This window comes from Anabrus simplex, chromosome 3 (genome assembly GCF_040414725.1).
Source record: "Anabrus simplex isolate iqAnaSimp1 chromosome 3, ASM4041472v1, whole genome shotgun sequence".
NCBI classification, from domain to species: domain Eukaryota; kingdom Metazoa; phylum Arthropoda; class Insecta; order Orthoptera; family Tettigoniidae; genus Anabrus; species Anabrus simplex.
This window is the reverse complement of record NC_090267.1, coordinates 20,638,253-20,655,504: the sequence shown is the minus strand read 5'-3', so window position 1 is coordinate 20,655,504 and position 17,252 is coordinate 20,638,253.

Sequence of the window (17,252 nt, the reverse complement as noted above, 5' to 3'; positions counted from 1 at the left end):
TATCTTCCAATTCAGAGGTCTCCACATCATTAGAAAACATACGGCTTAGTCCATCCGCCACAACGTTTTCAGATCCTCTTATATGCCTAACATCAAACTGGAAGGCCAAAATCCTGATGGCCCAGCAGGCTATACGACCCGTACGACGCGGCCTAGCTAGGACCCAGCTTAAAGCTTGGTTATCTGTTTCCAGGTCAAACTTGAAGTGTTCCGGGTAGAGTCGGAACTTCTCTAATGCAAATAAGACTGCCAAACCCTCAAGTTCAGAGATGGAATACTTGGTTTCTTGAGCCGATATTGTCCTAGACGCATAGGCGATGGGTCGCCTTCCGAGATCAGTCTCTTGAAGAAGTTCTGCAGCCACCGCCGACGACGACGCGTCGGTTTGGCAATGAATTTCTTCGAGAAATGAGGCATAGCAAGAACAGGGGCATTACAAAGAGCAAATTTCAGGTCTTCGAAAGCGGCTTGTTGAGAAGGCCCCCACTAAAATTTGACGCCTTTCCTACGAAGTAAGTTCAAGGGCGCCGCTCTGTTAGCTCTGTTAGCAATAAATTTCCTGAAGAAATTCACCATGCTTATGAATCTGGCAATACCTTTTATGTCCTTAGAAGGTTTCAAATCACGGATGGCCTGTGTTCTGGAATGATCCACTCCGACACCATCGAGCGACACAATATGTCCTAGGAATTACATGGAAGGTTTAGCAAAAGCTACCTTAGATAACTTCACCGTTAACCCTGCCTTACAGAGGCGATTAAGGACCTGTTTTAGATGATCAAGGTGTTCTTCAAAGGTCTCAGAAAATACGACGACATCATCAAGACAATGGTACAAGTATTCAAATTTGATGTCGGAGAAGACCCTATCTAGCAGTCTCGTGAGCACAGCTGCCCCCGTGGGGAGCCCGAAAAGCACGCGGTTGTACTCATGCAAGTTCCAGTCTGAGTCAGAAGATGTTAGATGTTTCGACTGTTCGTCTAGAGGGATCTTGTTGTACGCCTGATTAAGGACTAAGATGGTGAAAAACTTAGCTTTCCGAAACCATGAAAAGCAACAGTGAAGGTCGGGAAGAGGCACATATTGTAACACCACCTTCCGATTTAAAGCCCTATAGTCAATTACAGGCCTGAAGCCCCCTTGGGTTTTCGGCACCGGAAAAATGGGCAGTGAATACGCCGATCTGGAGGGTCGAATAACACCATCTTTTAACATCTGATCGATGATCTCTTTAAGAGCCTTAATTTTAGATGGAGACAACCTATAGGTTGGAAACCTCACTGGGATCGAGTTCGTAACTTCAATCTTGTATTCAATAAGGTCGGTAACACCAAGAGTATCGGAAAGTATATCCGGAAATGACTGAGACAATTTACGAATACTATCAGCCTGCTCTTCAGGTAGATATCTAAGGTCTAACAACATCTCATCCTGGGTAGGCGAAACAGATGAACATGATATAGAATTACACTTAAGCAATGGAATTTTACAATTATTGGCGAATTTCAAAGTGCACGACTTGCTCTGAATGTCGAGCACTAGACCGGTATTAGACATGAAGTCTGCTCCTCATATGATGGGGCAGACAAGTGGTTAGCCACAAACAATTTAACCCCAGGTGAACTTTGAAAATCCGAATTTTGGCAAAGATGAAACCTAAAATTGTTAATGGAGAGGAATAAGCCGAACCGCATTGAACCGGAGATGAACAATAATCAGAAAACTTACAGACAGCCTTCAGTTTGAAATACCACTCAGCCGAAATTATAGAACAAACGCTCCCTGAGTCTAATTGAGTGGTAACGGGTTCACTATTCAATTCAACCTTGAGAAAAGGTACAAATACGGGGGATTCCGCCGCAATCCTAAGGCATCCTTCAGGACATTCAAATGCGGGGTTCGAAGAACTTCTACCCTGTTCCGAGCTTTCGGTGGGTTTAACAGGGGCTGAGCCTGGGAAAGGTAAACACGCCGACTCAGCCGATGACACTAGTCACTTTCGATTATTAGAGTTCGTGGAGGTTGAAGGTTCAGGAATTTCCTAATTTTTATCCCCCCGTCCCCCAAAATCAAGATGGTGGCACAACCTGCCAGAAGTTGAAGAGGAGCGGGTGCTATTGGCGCTAGGGCAATTCTTGGCGATATGCGAAAACGAGCCACATTTAAAACATCCTTGTGATGACCCTGCTCCATTCTTTGTCCCACTCGATTTTATTACTGGGCACTTGTTACGCAGATGATCCGTAGTCCCACAAGCATGGCATTTGCGGATGGTCAAAGTTCGGGGAGGTGAAGGCCGAAAACTATTAGAGGATGGAGGGGGCTCCTTCGCGACTCTCAAGATGTCAGCGTACCTAACTCCTTCGGCTGAGACCGCCATAACCTCTAACTGAACAAAAGTTTGAGGACGCGATGCGAAACACAGGTACGACCTATAGGGCGGAGAGATGCCTTCAACAATCGTCTGCACAATTTGATCTTCAGGGAAATGTAGAGTGAATACCCCGGTGTAGAACTTAATGTCCTGAATGAAGTCTGCGAGATTTTCATCCAGTCGCTGTACTCTGTAATAGTTCTTTTGAATTAAGGAAGATATGGCTCGAGCCGGAATGAAATGAGCCAGCAGATGGGCTTGGAAGTCTTCTATAGAAGAATATTCCGCTATTGATCTGACTATTTTGTCCGCGAGGACACCTATGGCGTAAGGGTAAATAATTTGAAGAATTTGAGAAGGAGGAAGAGAAAACACTAGAACGTGATCTTGAAATTCAACTAAGAATCTTAAAAATGAAATGACATTATTAGTAGAATTAATGGAAAGCTTAGAAATTCCCCTAAACAACATAGCCAAAGGATGAGGCAAACTACTGAACCCGGGTGACATAATAGGTAACTGCCTAGGGGGGTGAAGAAGCTTCAGACACACCATTATTTAAAAAAGAATGGTGGAATGGATGTGCGACGATCAGGCTCATTTCCTAATGGGGCAGATATTTGTTGCGCTGCTACAGATTTTCTACCTTCTTCGCCCTTGGAAGAATCCTCCTCACTTACGATGTTTATCACAGTGGCTTGGTCGTTTTTGGGAATAGCTGCCCCCGACAACAATTGACAAACTTTATTGGACATTTTTGATAGATGATCAACTAAATTACTCGCCACCTTAGCATGGTCTTTCTTTAATTTTAGAGACAATACATCGCTCACCCTGTTATAAAAATTGAACAATCTTGCTTGCACTCTCTTTAAGGTCACTGGGGGAAGGATCACTTACTTCAAAACAGCTAACTACAGATGCTAACTCAGTGGTGTTATCAGTGATAGTGGAGAGAGCCTCATCAATTTCCTTCTCTCCCAAATTTGGGATACTAATGGGTAATTCTTAAGATTCCTTAAGTTTGGTAGTATCTGCCGCAACCGTGCCTCCAGATTAAACATTCCTAATAAGTAATTCGTAAATTAATTCCTCCTTGCGCAAGTACCGGTAGCCGAGACGGAGGACTTCGCGAGGGCCAGACATGATGAAAGAAATTTACAAATTTAGAAAAGAAAAAAATCCAACGACTGAGAAAATTCTTAGAGTTCGAAACGGATACTATGTTTAGCCGTTAAATGGGGCTTAATTGAGACCCATTCAACTACGCTTTGCTACCACTTGTTCTGGGGTATCTGTGGAACGCAGAGGTGAAAGAAGGTGCTGGGGTAAACGAGTCTAACTACAATGGCAAGAATTGAATTTAAAACTTAAACTGAAGGTTATATTTTCAAAAACTACAAACTTAACAATTTTTTACAGGTACAAGTAGCAATCGTTAAATAGGATGGTAAAAAATCCAAGATTAAGATTCTTAACACTTTGGGCTTTAATCCCCTAGCTTTACATTTCCTGAGCTACTAGCTCAAATTTACAAAAGAGCACAAATTTATACAAGGGCAGAAATCCCCTAATTCAAAGAGCACTTGCTCCCAACATTACAACATCTAGCCTTCAAGACCCATTCATTAATCTTACAAAAACTTTGAAAAAGATCTAACAGGCTCTCAGTTTTCCAAGCCTACTCAAGGCAACATCAACTTAGAATTTCTGGCCTCTCAAGGCACAACTTACAATAGGAAAATGATTATACAGGGGTATTTAATACCCAACCTACTGGGCCTTCATGGAACAAGAATAACGGTTAAATAAATGGCCCGAACACAAAATGAATGGAGGCGTATACTTGCACTCCTAGATATGAACACTAAGACAACCTAAGGGGCCCTTAGCCGATGAAACAGGGGCTATTCCCAAACTACTGAGGTGACTCGTATAGGAATTACATTAACGAATTACAGAATGAAAAATAGTTATGAAACGTAGTCACCTCAAACCAAGTTGAAGGGAGCTCGAGAGGGTACATCACTCACCATCCCATATTTACAGTTAAAGATTTATGAATCTTTTTACATTAGCCGGCGGAAGTTACATATTAGAAAAGAAGGTTACATAGTTAACGTTTCGGACCTTTCCCTCGGGTTATACTGCGGAGCTAGCAAGAAAGAAAGATGTTATGTTGCCATTACCTTGTAGATGTACTGCTGCCAGATGAAAAAGGCCACCCGCCTCCTGCTTTGACACACACACTTAGTATGATGACGATCAGTTGACCAAGAGTCATGAAAAGCTGCAGTTAATAAACCCTCAGGGAAGGTTTGAGATATTTCATGTATAAACCAGCCACACCCTCTCAATTTAATTGGTCCAATTCAAAGTTACACTTCAGGATCGAACAAAAAGCCCGTGATAGGTAGAAAATTAATTACAGAAATTAGGGATTGGCTAGAATCAAAACAGGCGGAAATAAAAAAGAAATATTGCCAACCCACAAATAAATGAACATCAATCAGGGAAAAAACTTATGAATACAAAACTTCTTTAAATCAAAAGTTCCTTCACTTCGCACCAGGGTGCATGATCATAGTTTTTGTAGTGTCATCTGTGGGAAAATGTCCAAACTTCTTGATGAAAGGCAACCAAAACACTGATAAATTCAGCCAGTGTAGGCAACTGCACAATTACAAAATTACTCGATATTTTAGTGGTGACATCTTTTGATTAAATTTCTAAGTAGGTGTAGTTTCAGTCACTGTTTTACCAATAGAGGAGTTCTTTAGGCGCTGAATTTGAATGCGCGGCGTTCAGGTGTACCTCCCGGTACACACAGAAATGAAATTTTGGCACATGATAGGGTGGCATGGAGATCTGCATCAAACCAGTCTATGGACTGATGACCCAGCAAAAACGAGCACTCACTTGGTCAAGTCCGTTCAACTTTACGAAGGTCAATGTAGAGATGTAAATGGTGAACACTTATACTAATAATAATTGTACCGGAGCTGCACCTGCTCCGTACATTTAATCTGAGCGCCTATTAGAAGGCCATCTGTAATGTGAACCTTGAACTGTGTATTTGAAGAATTTTAAACTTTAATCATCAGATGTCTCTACTATCGACTTATGTGCCCCTATGGTGGAAGGATGAACAATTAATATTCTAAGGAATTTCGATCTTTCTAAGTTTACAAAACTGAACTGTTTGTAGTTTGTTTTTTCCTGTTCTACGGTTACTAGCACTGCTATCACCCCTTTCTTCATGACAGTATTAGCCAATCAGAAATTTTTGGATATTTATTGAATTCGCTAATCGAAATTGAGGATGAGTACAGGCCTTCGACCTAGACAGTTCTTGAAACTTCCACTCTGTTACAAATAGGTTATCTTTGTTTTTAAATCGTCTCTCGAGGCCTTCTGCCCCGATTATGCTATCATACTTTGTATATGATCTGTATGACCGATCTTCCCCTCTGGTTTTCCTGCTGTCAATTCCTGAGTGACCATTACCAAGCCCCCTTCTCTTGCATATCAACACCATTGGCACACAAGCACCTTCCACGCCACCTGCCCCTCAGCATGACCAATAAAAATCGTACTCTCAAGTCTCCAACTACACTTTTCTGTCGCCGAGATCTTACTGTTTCTGTGCCCCTTCAGCTGACTGCCGCCGTACTGTAACCTTGTGAGGGACACAAGTGAGGAGAAGGGCCCTCTTCGCTCTAGTAAGGCCTCCTTCTGAACGGAGTGCATCTTCCCGGCAAAGGCTAAAGTGCGGTGACTCTACCACCAACTCATCTAGGGACTGGACATATACTTCCAATCTGAAGCGTCCATCACCACGACTACCCCTCTTAGAGTAGCGGGAGAGATGTAACTGAGGGTACTTGAGGGGTCCGGGTGACCTCAACTGGCTATCGGCAGCAGCGGCAGGACTTGGCGTCAAATCTATCAACATGTATTTCATATTCTACTACAACAAAGATACTCTAAAGCTGGATTTAAACTACCTTCTACCTATCAACTTAAAAAAAAGAACTTAGAAATATTTTTTCTCTTCAACTAAAAATGTTTTCCCAAATTCTTCTGTGTCTCCCCTTGGAAGGACATTTGGGGAGGGGGGAGGGCTGTACCGGGAGGTACACCTCAACGCCGCGCATTCAAATTCAGCGCCTAAAGAACTCCTCTATTGGTAAAACAGTGAAACTGAAACTACACCTACTTAGAAATTTAATCAAAAGATGTCACCACTAAAATATCGAGTAATTTTGTTATTGTGCAGTTGCCTACACTGACTAAATTTATCAGTGTTTTGGTTGCCATTCATCAAGAAGTTTGGACATGTTTCCACAGATGACACTACAAAAACTATGATCATGCACCCTGGTGCGAGGTGAAAGAACTTTTGATTTAATGAAGCTTTGTATTCAAAAGTTGTTTTTCTTTTCCTGATTGATGTTCATTTATTTTTGGGTTGGAATATTTCCTTTTTATTTCCGCCTGTTTTGAATCTAGCCAATGCCTAATTTCTGTAATTAATTTTCTACAAATCACGGGCTTCTGGTTCGATCCTTCCTCTATTATCTATAAGTATGCAAAAATAATGTGAAGCGTTAAACATGTACACAAATTACACCCTATTCAAATATTCGAACCCAATTTACCCCCTAAACATGGGACATATGAGGAAATGGTTTAGAACAAACATGTAGAGCAACAAATGAGGCATCGAGCTCGATAGCTGCAGTCGCTTAAGTGCGGCCAGTATCCAGTATTCGGGAGATAGTAGGTTCGAACCCCACTGTCGGCAGCCCTGAAAATGGTTTTCCGCAGTTTCCCATTTTCACACCAGGCAAATGCTGGGGCTGTACCTTAATTAAGGCCACGGCCGATTCCTTCCCACTCCTATCCCTTTCCTGTCCCGTCGTCGCCATAAGACCTCTCTGTGTCGGTGCTACGTAAAGCAACTAGCAAAAAAAGAAAAAAAAGCACAAATGAGGCGTCTGATAGCGCAAGCGGTTTGTTAATATCATGTATCTTTTAGGAGTAGCGAATCTCCAAGTGAACGTCTGCACTTTTAAACGTGCTCATGCTTATCCGTCGTCTATATATATATATATATATATATATATATAAAAGCAAGTCGGTTTGGAGATATATATAAAAATGAAAATAGACGTGAATTAATGAGGAATTTTCAGAAATCTCAGAAATTTGAAACTTGGTACGGGAGAAGCTGACGACTTCAGGATCACTAGAAAAAACGAAAATTCTCAAATTTCCCTGAAGGGGGGATGCTGGGGGCTTCAAATTTTGGGCTCAGCATAAGAACGCTGTCGTATAATTTATCGAAATCAACAAACTATAGGTTTCGTGAACTTAAAAAATTCAGGTATTTCATAATTTTTTTCACCCGTCCCCCCAAATCAAGATGGCGTCACAACCTGCCGGACGAGGTAGAAAATTTAAATTTGGCGAAATTATAGCTTTTAACCTGTAACTGACGGAAAAATCCAAGATGTTCAAATTTGTCACTTTTTATCCCCCAAAATATCGAAATATTGCGGCAATTTTAATGACTGCGCAGGTATTCCTTTTAAGGTATTTTTTTGGTTAAACGGTAAGTCGTATCACAAAATGGATGGCACAACCTCAGTTCAATTCGGAATGATCTCAACTTGGGTCCTATGACGTTTTGTCATATCTCTTTCCCTTATACGTCAGATTTGGCCTTATTTCTAGATTGCCCGTAAATTTGTCGATTTTTAAAAGTATATTTCATTGTTTAACATACTTATGAGAGGGATAGGATTATAAAGTGTTTGTGTGCACATTGGCATGATCAAATTCCATATGTAGACCAAATTTCATGATTCTATCTTATCCATAAGTATCCAAAATATAATGTGAAACGTAAAAAATACTCAAATTTCAACGTATTCAAATATCCGAACTCAATTTACCCTCTAAATAAGTGAGACACGAGGGAATCGTTCAGAGACAAACATGTAGAGAGATAAAAGGGGCGACTGTACCGTTCAGGAGTAGTGAATCTCGAAGTGAAGGTCTGCACTTTTAAAAGTGCTCAAGCTTATCCGCCATCTATATATATAAAAGCAAGTCGGTCCGGAGCGATGTGTATATAAATATGTAAAAATGAAAATAGAATTGAATTAATGAGGAACTTTCAGAAATCTCAGAAATTTGAAACTTGTACGGAAGAAGCTGATGACTTCAGGATGCGTAGGAAAATCGAAAATTCTCAAATGTCCATGAATGAGGCACGCTGGGGGCCTCAAATTTTGGGCTCAGCATAAAAACACAGTCGTATAATTTATCCAAAGCGACAACCTATAGGTTTCGTGAACTTAAAAAATGTTCAGAAATTTCCTAATTTTTATCCCCCCGTCCCCCAAAATCAAGATGGTGGCACAACCTGCCAGACGAGGTAGAAAATTGATATTTGGCCAAATTATAGCTTTTAATCTGTAACTCACGGAAATAAACGATGATGTTGGAATTTGTCACTTTTTATCCCCCAAAGTATCGAAATATTGAGGCAATTTTAATGACTGCACAGACATTCCTTTTAAGGTATTTGTTGGCTAAACGGTAAGTCGTATCACAAAAAGGATGGCACAATTTCAAGTCAATTTTCGGTGATCTACAACTTTGGTCCTATGACATTTTGTCATATCTACCTCCCTTAAACGTTCGATATGGCCTTGTTTCTGGATTGTTCGTAAATTAGGTGATTTTTACAAGTGTATTTCATTGTGTGAACACTTATAGGAAGATAGGATCATAAAGTTTCTGTACGCACATTGGCCGATCGAAGGCATATGTGTAACAAATTTCATGATTCCAGCTTATCCATAAATATGCAAAAAATAATGTGAAGCGTTAAAAATGTACCCAAATTTCACCCTATTCAAATATTCGAACTCAATTAACCCCCTAAATAAGTGAGACACGAGGGAATCGTTTAGAGACAAACATGTAGAGCGATAAAAGGGGCGACTGACAGCGCAAACGGTTTGTTAATTTCATGTACCTTTCAGGAGTAGTGAATTTCGAAGTGGAGGTCTGCACTTTTAAGAGTGCTCAAGCTTATCCTTCATCTATCTATATATATATAAAAGCAAGTCGGTCCGGAGCGATGTGTATATAAATATGTAAAAATGAAAATAGAATTGAATTAATGAGGCACTTCCAGAAATCTCAGAAATTTTAAAATTGGTACGGGAGAAGCTGATCACTTCAGGATCCGTAGGAAAATAGAAAATTCTCAAACTTCCCTGAAGGGGGCACGCTGAGGGCCTCAAATTTTGGGCTCAGAATAAGAACACAGTTGTATAATTTATCCAAAGCGACAACCTATAGGTTTCGTGAACTTAAAAAATGTTCAGGTAGTTCCTAATTTTTATGCCCCGTCCCCCCAAATCAAGATGGCGGCACAACCTGCCAGACGAGGTAGAAAATTGAAACTTGGCGAAATTATAACTTTTAAGCTGTAATTGACGGAAAAATTCCAAGATGTTCATATTTGTCACTCTTTATCCCCCAAAATATCGAAATATTGAGGCAATTTTAATGACTGCGCAGGTATCCCTTGCAAGGTATATTTGTTGGTTAAACGGTAAGTCGTATCACAAAATGGATGGCACAGACTCAGTTCAATTTGAAGTGATCTACAACTTTGGTCCTATACCTTTTTTCGTATCTCTCTCCTTTATACATTAGATTTGGCCTTATTTCTGGATTATTCGTAAATTTGGTGATTTTTACAAGTATATTTCATTGTTTAACATTTTCTCACAGTGTGTTACGTACCAATAGTATCAGAACATTTGTGAAGCAGAGGAATAGGATGCAAAAGAACAAAGTTATCTAACTTTCCAGCAACTTTCCTTCAATATTCAGGCAGACTGTTATACTCGGTACAACCGGGCGAGTTGGCCGTGGGGTTAGGGGCGCGCATGTGTGAGCTTGAATCCGGGAGATAATAGGTTCTAACCCCACTGTCAGCAGCCCTGAAGATGGTTTTCCATGGTTTCCCATTTTCGCACCAAGAAATTGCTGGGGCTTTACCTTAATGAAGGCCACGGCCCCTTCCTTCCCACTCCTCGCCCTTTCCTATCCCATCGTCGCCATAACACCTATCTGTGTCAGTGCGATGTAAAGCAAATTTCAAAGAAATCCTCGGTACACAGCAGCAATCCCATCTACTGGAGATGTGTGGCAAGAGAAGACACAAAGCACGTCACAACACACAATGGTCAACTTAATGTTATTTTGGTTCAATTTTATGAGCTTTCTATATTTTAGGCCGTCACATTTCCTTTTCTTTCGACTCTGTGATATTAGGGCGTATTATAAAATTATTTATAGTGTAGGCTGCAGTCCCTTACTCCCCGACTTTACATACCGATTTTCATTTAATTCTGTTCACAATTTACTCCTGACTCGGCACTGATATGAACTTAAGCAATAAAAATCGAAATTCATGAATCTCACCGTTATCATAGCCGGTACGTTAAAAATGTATAGTGATCGGAAATATAATACTATATAACTTTAGTTGTGTAGTATTTATCGATAGGACCGCTAATAACATAAATATTTGAAAATTAAATTTTAGGCCTTCCCCTAAACTATGATTTCACTTAGCATGAATACAATTATTTCTAGTCTAGATTGTAGTGGCTTATTCCCCGACTTTGCATACCGATTTTCAGTAAATTCTCTTCAGCCGTTTTCTCGTGATGCGTGTACAGACAGACAGACAGACAGACAGACAGACAGACAGACAGACAGACAGACAGACAGACAGACAGACAGACAGACAGACAGACAGACAGACAGACAGACATTACGGAAAATTAAAAAGTGTATTTTCTTGTCACTGTGGACACGACCGATATATAAACACCGCCCTTTTTTAAATTCTGAGCAATGTACAGACAAAACTCTTATCTTATAATAATAAAATGAAGTGTTTGTCTGTCTGTGCGCGATGCCTAGCAAAATCTACAGCACGCAGAGATCTGAAATTTTGAACATGGTAGATGGCAAGGGGTCCGAATACACCTCGAAGCCGGAATTTTCATTTTCGATCTGGTTGGTGAGTAGTGAACGAAAAACCATCGGAAAACGTGCAATGGGATATGACAATCCAACGTGATGCCACCAAGATTAAATGGATCGAGTCACTACGCTAGGCAACGTACATAAGATAAGTAGAGAACACTATATTCAAGGAGGCATTTTACGTCCAGGGCGTAGGTAACCGTTTTAAGTGTGAGGGCATATGGCACATATGGTGATTCGTCCGTTGGATCGGGACATAAAGTCTCGTGCTATTCGAGAGGAGTGGGCTATTTGCTGGCGCCGGGTTTCATCCTCTTCATTCTTACTACCATATATAATGTCATTCATTCCATCTCATTAATTCATCTGATTAGGTTGACGTCATGAAAATCATCCGGTCGTAAAAATTCGCTACGAAAATTCATCTCACTTCATATCCAAACCCCGCAGAGAAAGGGGACAAGGGTGCTGTCAACGTCATCAACAAGCAACACGCACAAGAATTATCCGGTTTCCTATAAATTGAAAAGTCTATCGACACGACATGTCATACATATGAGGCTGTCAACTACACGACAGAGATTTTGAACAATTTGGAGTCACCTGGAGTACCCTCGAACATCTTGGGGTGGACGATTGTGGCACCGATTATCCTTCTAAGGAATATGAATCCTTCCCTCTGCAATGAACAAGGCTCTGAAACTGATGACGAATATTATTAAAGCCACCATTATGACTGAGCATGCCGCGGGCGAAGAAGTATTCCTCGGACTGTAATTTTTCTATCCATTGAGTAGGAAGCAATTTTCGGCCCGCGACACGAGGAGCCATCAGCCTGTAATATTCGGAAGTGTATGTATGCGAAGCCCAGTCAAATCTACGACACACAGAGATCTGAAATTTTTACATAGAACAATCGCTTAAAGTTGTAGGACTCCGTCTTCGAAAACGGTGTTTTTGCCATTGTCAACTGTACGCAGATTGTTCAAAAATTCGAAAGGCAAATACAATACAGTATACATCTTACCTCCAAATGGAAGGACATTAATATAGTTTATTCCGAAGCTCTAACGAAACAATATATTTTTTATTATACAACATGGTCTTTTACATGGTTTCAATATTATTTGTACCATCCATCAACCCGGTATCTTAAGCATTGAAAGCAACAATATAATAAAAATAAAATTACGTATTTCATGCAATTTACGTCAAAAAGATGTGAGTTAATAAAATAATGCTATAATGTGCTTTTAAATGAAGAGTTTAGAAACATCTAACGGTTGAATTACTAAACGCGGGCAAAGCTGCGGGCACATGCTAGTTTTATATATATGTATATAGATAAGGATTCTGCTTCACGTACAACAACTTTTGGGCAAGTTCCGCTGGACTTAGCCTGCAGAACCGGCCGTTCATGATATATCCCTTTTAGTCCTCCTATCGAAATCATGCACATGAGGAAAACGTTTTAGAAATTGATTTCTATTAAGGATGGTAGATTTCAATTCATTTTGGATGTGCGTATTTTGTCGGAGTTCAAAATCATCGTTTAGGTTTCGGATAAACCCCAGGTAAATTTTGGTATTCAGAAATGATACTGACCCTAAAACCTACCCAAGGACAGGTGGATTCTAAATATCAAGTTTGGTAGAAATATATGCAGTAGTTTTCATGTTATAAGAACTTAGAGAAACCGATAAACCGACAGACACCAAAGCCAAAATATATGTGCATATGGTCATTACATCACCTGAAACGGAAAACTCTTGGGAAATTTTGCCAAAATATTCAATGTAGAGACACACGGTCGTAACGATTTTTTTTGTTGTGTAGAAGTCTAAATAAATAACTAAGATAGCGCGAAATCCAAATTATGTGATTCCAACATTGCACACACAAAGGTCCTCTACTATCACAATAGGAGCAACGTTTAACGTCACACTCGATTCAACACACATCTGAGAAATATGTCACATAATTCAGAACAATTTACCAAATTATTTTTATATTTGGACGTATGGATGCACTTCAATTATTTTTTAAATATTATTAGATCATGTCTCCTTATTAAATAAATTGGTAAAAATTGAGCATGAACGTATGGTATATCAGACCACGGGGATTCATAAATTTCCGGAGGTTCAATTCTAAATAATAACCGCGAATAAATGATATTCGAAGAAATGAATCAATCACACGCATCATAATATATCCAATCAAATTTTATACCATTCAGACATCCAATTATCATTATTATTATTATCATTACCAATATCGCTTTATTAGCAATCTAGGATTTAATTTGCAGAGTTAACTACATGTGCTTTGTGACTTCACGTTTTCTCTTTAAAAAAATATTGAGAACAATAACATGCAAGATGTAATATAATTCTAAAATAATATTTAGAAGAATTAAACGCTGGACGAAGCTTAATATCACCAAATGTTGCGAGAAATCTCAGGCATGTAACGTTACGCTATGGTATTCTACACGGATATCGAAGTAAATTACCGTTCGTGCAGTAAAAAGTACATGTCTCTTGCTTTTGTCCAGAAATAGGTTGCCATAGGTTGTTTCCAATGGAAAGTGTGATTTGCGGAGTTGTAATGGAAACTTGCCTACTCCCATACACAATCAGTTAGGGGAATTTTGGAAAAAATTGCAGTGATAGTCCCTCCTTACTAATGCTAGTTACAAAGGAGTTGGAGAAGGATCCCATTCCTACTGCCAGTCAAATTCGATGTGGAGTGCAATGATACAATAGCAGACGCCCTAACGCTGAGAGTCACTATCGATGTAAAATATTAATTCTAATGGCAAACAGACCCTATCTACATTGTTACTAATCGAGTTCAATATACGTTGAAGATCGACATACGAAGTATATGCATGCTTACTTTATTGAAAACCTTCGTTTACAGATTAACTGCTGCTAAAAGATACATCCTCTCGACAAACGGATTGTACCCGAAGACGTCTCATTTAGCGGTCTTAAGATAGTTTCTCCTGTCTCACCTCTTCATGCGTGAAATTGAGTTAGGTACGTAGAATAGGGTGAAATTTGAGTAAGGTTTTCTCACTTTTGGGTACTAATATGACAGCTACAAAGAACTTGGCTCACGTATGGATACTGGTTGGGCTATGTGCGTGTAGAATTAGACGTTTCTACCTTTCGTATAAGTGATTCGAACTACGAATTATACATGTACAAAGAGTAAAATTTAAGCATAATCGAGAAATGGAGACAAATCTAACATATAAAGAATAGAGATATGACGAAACGACAGAGGATCAAATTGTACATCACCCCAAATGGAACTGAGATTGTGACATCCGTTTTGTGATACGACTTACCGTTTAGCCGCGAAATAACTCAAAACGGAGGTCTGCACCGACATTAAACTTGCCTCAATATTAAGATATTTTTGGGGGTTAAAAAATGAAATATTTAGATCTTGGAAGCTTTCCGTCGATTACAGGCTAAGACATACAATGTTTCCGAAATTCCATTTTCTAGATCGTCTGGCACATTGTGCCTCAATCGTGCGATTGGGGGGGGGGGGGTAAAAATGAGGACTTTCAGTAAACTAAAGCAAACAAATATGCAGACGGACATTATTACACTTGAAACTTATAACTGTATGAAAATGTAGACAAAAAGGTCAACGTACAGGCATACACAGTCGTTACGATTTTATTTATACAGATAGATGAGGACCCTGCTCTACGTGCAGCACCTTTCGAGCAATGTTCGCTGGACTTAGCCTGCAAAACAGACCGTTCTTGACATCTCCCTTATTAATTCTCCTAACAAAATGGCACGCATAAAAACGTTTTAGAGATTGATTTCTATTAAGGTTGGTAGATTTACATTTATTTTGGATGTGCAGATCTTGCGGGAGTGCAAAATCATTGTTTCGGTTTCGAATAAACCCCCAAAAATTTAGGTATTAAAAAATAATATTGAACCTAAAACCTACCCAAGGACTGGTGGATTCTAAATAACAAATTTGGTAGAAATATACCCAGGAGTCTTCAAGTTATAAGAACACAGATAAACAAACAAACTAACAAACAAACAAACAAACAGACAACAGACCAACCGAAAAACGGACACCAAAGCTAAAAATACGCAGATGGTTATCAACACAAATGAAACAAATGAAACAATTTCGACAAAATACTCATGTACAGACACACGGTCGTTACGATTTTATTTATATAGAATGACAGATAGGCATGAGCACGTTTAAAACTGCAGACCGCCACTCCGAGATTTACTACTCTTCAAGAGTACGTGATATATGCAAATGGTTCACGCCATCAGACGCCCAGTTAATCCTTGTAGATACTTAATTCTAATACATTTTCTCGTATCTCTCATATTTATTGGTTAGATTGAGTTCGAAAATTAAATAGAGTGAAATTAGGGTACATTTGCGCACCAAACTTGATGTCTCTATCCTTCCTGTAGGCGTGTCAAACAATGAAAAACCAGTATACGTGTAAAAATAACCAAATTTACGAACAATCCATAAATACAGCCAAATCTAACGTATAAAGGAGAGAGGAGAGATACAACGAAATGTCATAGGACCAAAGTTGTAGATCATTCCAAATTGAACCGAGATTTTGCGATCCATTTTGTGATACGACTTAACATTTATCCAATAAATACCTCAAAAGGAATTTCTGCACAATCATAAAAATTGCTTCCATATTTCTATATATATTCGGGGGTTAAAAGTGAAAAATTTGAACATCTTGGATTCTTTCCGTCGGTCAGAAGCTATAAACTATAGGCTAATTTCGCCAAATTACAACTTTGTAGCTCGTCTTGCAGATTGAGCTATCATCTTGATTTTGGGGGAAGTGGGATAAAATTAAGGAATTCCTGAAATTTTTAGGACACGCAATCTATATGTTGTCGCTTTGAATAAATTATGCGACTAGATTCTTGTGCAGAGCGCAAAATTTTAAGCTCCCCGCCAGCGTGCGTCCTTCAGGAAATTTTAAGAATTTCCGGTTTTTCTAGGGATCTTGGTGTGATCAGCTTCTCCGGTACGAAGTTTAAAATTTCTGAGCTATGTGGAAGCGCCTCATTAATTCACGTATATTTTCATTTGTTTACCTTATATATGTAGATCGCTCGAGGCCGACTTGCTTTTATATATAAAAATGACAGATAGGCATGAGTACGTTTAAAACTGCAGATCTCCACTTCGAGATTTACTACTCCTCAAAGGTCCATGATATCAACAAACGGTTCCCGCGAAGGGGGATGTAACTTGAAGAGCATGAATATATTTAAATAATTCCTGTGATCTCAGTGTTAATCAAAACTCTTTCAAATTTTATGTGCAAAAGAAGTAAATTATATAATACGCTATATAAAATAATTGTTAAAGAAAGGTATTCATAGGTTTATCAAACGTTTTGACATTTTTTTACATTTGAAAGAACATGTTCCTTTTTTGCTGTAACCCATGGAGCAATTTCTTTGGTTTTATGACGTCATCATGTGTCCCCTTGATTAGTCATGACAACTGGCCCCCTTTTTAAAGTTATGGACTGTTTTTGCACCCGATTTTAGAGTGGGTTATGAACCATATATCAGCTGCTAAGATTCTGTTTAAATTAATTATAGAGAACATTCAAGAGGAAGGCATTATAATGAAGCCCTGAAAATTTCATGCATTTTCAGTGGGTAGTTCTTGAGAAAATGTAACGTGAATGCTTGAACATATAAGTTATGGAAAAAAGCATTTGAAATTGTCTCTTACTTCT